The following is a 6,705-nucleotide window of genomic DNA, read 5'->3' as shown; positions in this document are numbered from 1 at the left end:
AATAAATACAGTTTTTTAATGAGGTCACATAACAACGCTTTGGTGAGCAGTGCAACGCCCTTATATTAAACCTTAACGACACCCCCAGGAGAAGGCTCATTGTGTGGCGTGATTCACTGACACGAAATTCAGACCTTCAGACGCAAGGTCATTTTAGAGCGACATACCTAAAGAAGACCAACGATCCGTGAGGAGTACAAACATTACCAGAATGCCTTCCACATCCTCAGCACTTGCACTCTCACGCCTGGACCATCACTGTTGAAGGACGCTACCAGTCTCCATGAAATTGTTATGACCTTCTCCTACCGATGGTCTGTTTGGTGTCCTTCGCTATGTCGGTTGAAAATAACGTTGCATCTGAAGATCTGAATCAGTACTCAAAGGTGAGTACCAACCACAGCATTAACACTGGTCAGTATCACGGTCACTACAGGGTCCCAAGGTCAGTACCAGCACCACCATCAACGTTGGTCAATATTGTTGTTGTAGTTGCTATAGCTTGGATCTAAAATATCATTATAATTCTGAAGAATGAAAGTCACAATATCGCGTCTGAAACAATTTAAACAACAATTTGGAAAGGAAACTTCAGACAAGGTTTCGATTCGTCCTGAACCATTATCAATTTTAAGAATATCTGAAGATCGATTAGGTGAGGATATAAGTAGAGACAAAAGGTCAGATTAATTAGTCTTCTTCATATTCTCATCGTCAAAGAAGACGTCACTTGACCTGACCTCAGCTTTCACCTGTCTTCTGGCATTTCCAATGACCTCTCTCACATGTCACTTCATAATGATCCAGTACAAATTAATAAAGTCTTTTTTAGCAGTATGTTGCTACCCTATTCTGCATGACAATTATACAGTGGAACAGAAAAGCTATCTAAATTTCCCCTGTCATATTCTCAAGCGATGAAGTCTGTCAGTGTCGAGGGGCGTTAGGACACAAAGTATCGTTTAGCATTCCACTAATAAGTCAGAAGCAACAGTAGCCTCTAAGAATCGTTTTAGCAGAGCTGGAAAGCTAACTGAGAATTATATTTATGTTCATTAATGTAATTATTCATAAAAAGTATTCAGCTTTCACATATACTATGTTCTCATTTGCGAAATTTATATAATTTACTGGTTTTGTTATGATAAAGTCAAAAGCTTGTTTCTTTTGACAGATGACATATCTCCTGTCCCAGCACCTATAGTTCATACAAGGATATCAAGATATATTGTGCTAACGCCCCTGCTTTTATAACCTGCTTCAAGAAAAAGACAAACATGGTGAGTCAATTGTGTGTGTGTGTGTGTGTGTGTGTGTGTGTGTGTGTGTGTGTGTGTGTAGCAATTGGATTTATCTCAAGAAGTATAAGTAACAGAAGTCCAAAAGTTATTTTACAGCTATATACATCACTAGTGAGGCCTCATTTAGATTATGCTGCTCAGTTTTGGTCCCCTTACTACAGGATGGACATAGACTCATTAGAGAACATACAGAGAAGAATGACTAAAATGATTTACTGTGTAAGGAACCTCCCGTATGAAGATAGACTTAAAGCCTTAAATCTCCACTCTCTGGAGAGGCGTAGAATGAGGGGAGATATCATTGAAGTGTATAAGTGGATGACAGGCATAAACAAGGGAGATATTAATAAAGTACTGAGGGTGTCGAACCAGGTAAGAACCAGAAATAATGGATATAAGTTGGATAAATTTAGATTTAGAAAGGACATAGGTAAGTACTGGTTTTCTAACAGAGTTGTAGATGCGTGGAACAGTCTTCCCAGTGGGGTGATAGAGGCTAGGACCTTGGGTAGCTTTAAAAAAAGACTGGACAGATATATGAGTGGGAAGGGCTGGGTTTGATTGGTGTCATGGGGTACGGGAGTTATTTCTTGGGTAGCTTTAGGTAGAGGTCATTTTGATAAGGACCTGCCTCGTATGGGCCAGTAGGCCTTCTGCAGTGTTCCTACATTCTTATGTTCTTAAGTGGTTTTGAATAATTTACCAAACTGCGGCAGGCTAGGGTTCAACCGCACGACACATTGTCCCGCCTCAAGAGACAACACAACGTACATATCACCTTATGCATTCAGCCATCGATCCTACAAAGATCGATGCTGATGCTAATCGTCGTCTCTCCTCTTCAGCAAGACCCGTTACACAAGTTCGGCAAAGGTCGGACAGTGAGGTAGCTCCAAAAAAAATACATTAGACTAGCTGCTCAACTGAACTACACAGACTCCCCTCCACGGCTATGGCATTTTAAAAGATGGAAAGATGTAGCAATGAATTTTAAAAGCAAAAGGTGGTACATTCTTAAAGATCATATATGAATAAAAGCTGAAAAAAAGTGCAAGGATAAACAAGAAATGTGCATTAAAAAGAGCAGGGTAAATAGCTTAGGGAGGCTAAGTATAAAGTGGTGGAGGACCAGGGTGGTAAAGAGCTCTGAAGAGGTTTACAAGGTCGTAAGGGCGTCTGGTAAAGTCGTCAAGGAAAGAAGCCCACTAGTCATGGTGAGTTTCAAGTCTGTCTAGCTGTCTGTCGCTAAGTGTTTTCCGGAACACATTCAGAACAGGTATGCCGGTCCTGAGGTGGAGTGATTCGCTCGTTGCAAAGTTGTTCCACCTCACTCCCAGCACCCAGCGCAATGCCCGGGTCTGGATACATTGTAGCTTCCGTGTGTTAGTCTTGGCAGTCAGTCATACGGCGACTGGAGTGTAAGTGATTAGAGGTCTGATGAGAACAGTGTATAGGTGGAGTTGTGTAGCAAGTACATGCACCTCTCAGCTTATAGAGCTGAGAGAGCGCAGTCCTCATAACAGCTGTCTTAGAAATAATGTGTGTTTTCTTGCACAACTTGAGTCAAGGTTGACTCCAAGTTGACTCCAAGTACGACTGTGGAAGAAGTGCGTGATATAGGTGTTCGTGAGATACTGGTCCTGAGTTCGACAGGAACAGAGATGCCTCGTCTTTTATGGAAAAAGGTGATTCTAGACTTGTTGGCACTGGTCTTTATACGCCGCAGCAGTTCCCATGCGCTAATCCTGTCTACCTCGTTTTGTGTTCTGTGTGTGAGGAATCTGGTGTTTTCATGTGCAGTGAGTTGTGTAATGTCATCTGCATAAGGGACTGTGATAGTGCTTGGGTATATGGGTGCTGGTAAGTTATTTGTGTAAAGAATATACAGTGTAGGAGAAAGCACGGAGGCTTGAGGGATTCCTGCATGAAGGGTGAAGTAATCGGAGAAGTTATTCCTGAGCTTTATGTACATAGTGCGGCCATCAAGGAAAATGAAAGGAGTTATAGATCTTGTACTTTAAGCCGTCATGCCATACCGTGATGAGAGTAAGACACTTGTGCAACATCTGGGTATCTTTATTGTAGACGTTTCGCCATCCAGTGGCGAAACGTCTACAATAAAGATACCCAGATGTTGCACAAGTGTCTTACTCTCATCTTGTCGGTATTATATACCATTCGTACACATGCCATACCGTGTCGAAAGCCTTCTCCACGTCCTGGGCAACGAGGGCCGTAGCACAGGCTTGGGCTTTATTTATCTGTATATAGTTCAGGATGATGTTTAAAGCGTCTTGTGTAGATCGGTGTTGTCTGAATCCAAAATGTCGTTCGTTTAGCAAGTGATTAGTCTCAAGGTGAGTTCGGAGTCGTATGTTTACAAGTCGTTAAAAAGTCTTCCCTAAGATTTCTAGCAGGCTTATGGGTCTGTAGTTGTTAGGGTTAGTCAAGTTTTTGCCAGGCTTGGGGATGAGGGTAACCCAGCAGATTTGAAGAGAGTAGGGAAGTATCCAGATGCAACATAAGCATTGAAAAGATCAGTGAGAGCAGAAGAAACAAAGTGTGAAAGGTGTCGAAGGACTGTGTGAGATAGGCCAGAAGCACCAGGTGCTTTCTGGGGAAGACGAGTCAGAAGGAAGATGACATTTTGTTGTGTGAAATGAGAATTAAGAGAATGTGTGGAGGAGAGGGAGTCAAGAGTGATGATTGGGTTGGGAGTAGGGATATGACTGTTCTGTGGGCCAGCGTTTAATATCTAGTGCATGTAGAAGTACTGCAGGGTCTGGTTGGTATGGGCGGAATATGTTTTCCCAGATGTCCTTGAAGGCGTTTACAGCCTCTACTGGATCAGAGATGTGTCTGTTGTTGTGAGTGATGTGTCTGAATTCTGTTGTGTTTAGGGTTCCCCTGATTTTCCGGATGAAGTTCCAGAAAATCTTGGGATCCTTGATGCGTTGGTCATCTGCAATGTCAGTGGGTGTTTGCCAGTGTCTGTTGTGGTCTTCCTCCAGACTGTGAATGATATGCATCCACAGTATAGAGAGATCCCAGCGTATGAGGTTTAGTCTGTTTTGATTTGTGTTGAAGCGGTGTCCATAGGATAGGAGTAGGCACATTGTTCTTTCAGAAGGTCGAAAAGAATAGCATACCTTGTAGTGTCTTTTCAACACTGCTTTCTCAGGCAGCTTATGTGATAAGAGTGTTGCATGCGTTCAAGTTGTATTTCTATGTCTGAAATAGGCGTGTTGTTATAGTTGTGCGTGAGGTCAAAGTGATCAAGGTGCTGTTTGAACTTGTCCCAGTCTGCCTGTGAGTAAGCTGGAGTTGGGTTGACGGGAATGAGTATGAGATCTGAAGAAATATGAAGGGTGATAGGAATGTGATCAGTGCCTGACAGACAACCGGGTGACATGAAGTGATGAAGGAGATTACTGGCTCTGTCTGTAATGATTATATTTGAGTTTACCCTGGCCTCTAGGCATAAAACAGGTGTTGAAGTGTGGACCAAGGTGAACAAGGTTTTTTTATTTTGTCTGACCAGTTGGAATGGTTGTCTTTCATGTTAATGGAATTCTCATGGAAGACAGTGTGTTTTGCATTTAAATCTGCAAGGAGGTATACAGGAAGATTGGTGTTGTAGAAGAGAATGGTGAGATCATGTACGTCTATGTTTGTGTTAGGACGTGTGTATGTTGTGTAAATGTAAGCACTGTTCACCAGTTCACCTTGTCATTCCAGGGATCAGCTGTGTAATCAAAGTGTATGATTCGTTGAGCGTCCTGCACACACGTGCGTTCTGAGTCAACGAGTTCAGCGAGTATGTATGTTTATATTATAGGCGCGTATGTTAAACTGTGTGACTTTAAAAGCCATGTTGGGAGGTGTTGGAAGGGAGTGTGGATAGCGGTTTCTTCTCTAATTCCCATATGGAATACACCATCTGCAGTCTTGTATGTTTTATAGTGCTCAGTTGAGCATTGGCGTTTTGATGAGGGAAAGGGTGGTGGCCCGGTGGCCTGGTGGCTAAAGCTCCCGCTTCACACACGGAGGGCCCGGGTTCGATTCCCGGCGGGTGGAAACATTTCGACACGTTTCCTTACACCTGTTGTCCTGTTCACCTAGCAGCAAATAGGTGCCTGGGTGTTAGTCGACTGGTGTTAGTCGACTGGTGTGGGTCGCATCCTGGGGGACAAGATTAAGGACACCAATGGAAATAAGTTAGTCCTCGATGACGCACTGACTTTCTAGGGTTATCCTGGGTGGCTAACCCTCCGGGATTAAAAATCCGAACGAAATCTTATCTTAGCTTGGTAGCGGTGTTGGGGGGAAAGGTTCATAGAATTCACAAGACGTGAAATTTCTAGCTCTTGTGATGTCACAGGAGAGGAATTACATTACAAGTTCTTCTCTTTGAAGTAGAGTGCGAGTTGCAAGGAGTGATTTTGTGGAAAATGATGAGGCTGAAGGTAGTTTAGGCTTCTCAATGGTAGAGGAAGTGGAAGGAGTGTTTAATGTGGAGAAGGAATTAGGAGTTGTGCCGAGGCAGACATAGCAAGTGGTGAGTTATCAGGGGGTGTTGTTCCCACATATAACAGTAGGAAGAGCGAAATCAGAAGGGAAGGCAATAATGTCGAGATTGTTTACTGAAAGGAGAGAGTTGAGGAGAGTAGTGAAGTCAGTTCGAAAAGCCTTAGTGACATGAGTGGCCGTGAGAACTATTGTTTCAATGATAGAGAAACTCTTTGATGAGGCAGCATGAGAAGACACGCTTTTTGTAACAGCTGCATATGTAGAGGAAGAAGTGGCTGCATAAGATACGGAGGAGGAGGAAGAGGAAGTAGCATCGTGAAGAGCAGATGTAGACGAAGAATGTGTGGTTGGGTAAGGGTTTAAATAAGGTGTTTGTGTCTGGGATGGCAAGCTTGTGATAGGATTTGGAAGGTTGACGGGATTATCCTGACGGAAGGAAGCGACATATTCCCTGCGTACAGGACATTGTAAAACAGTAACATTATGAGAGTATGAGCAATTAAAACAACATGGGTTCGATCCTCCGGCTAGCCGCAGTGTTGTTGTTGAACCTTGCTGACGTTCAAGAACTGGTGCGTTTTGTGACTAGCAGATATTTTACCAGTATTACCACGACTCAGCTAAGACGGACGAGTAAATACTTGCTATTTACATATTCTGATATTCCAGGCTATCTCTTTTACCAGGTAAAAAAAATATGAATATATTCATATATACCCTTCCAGAAAAAAAAAAAAAAAAAAAAAAAAAAAAAAAAAAAAAAAAAAAAAAAAAAAAAAAAAAAAAAAAAAAAATATATATATATATATATATGTATATGTATATATATATATATATATATATATATATATATATATATATATATATATATATA

This window comes from Cherax quadricarinatus, chromosome 71, assembly GCF_038502225.1.
Source record: "Cherax quadricarinatus isolate ZL_2023a chromosome 71, ASM3850222v1, whole genome shotgun sequence".
Taxonomy (NCBI): domain Eukaryota; kingdom Metazoa; phylum Arthropoda; class Malacostraca; order Decapoda; family Parastacidae; genus Cherax; species Cherax quadricarinatus.
The sequence above is the reverse complement of the archived record's forward strand: the minus strand, read 5'-3'. Positions refer to the sequence as shown.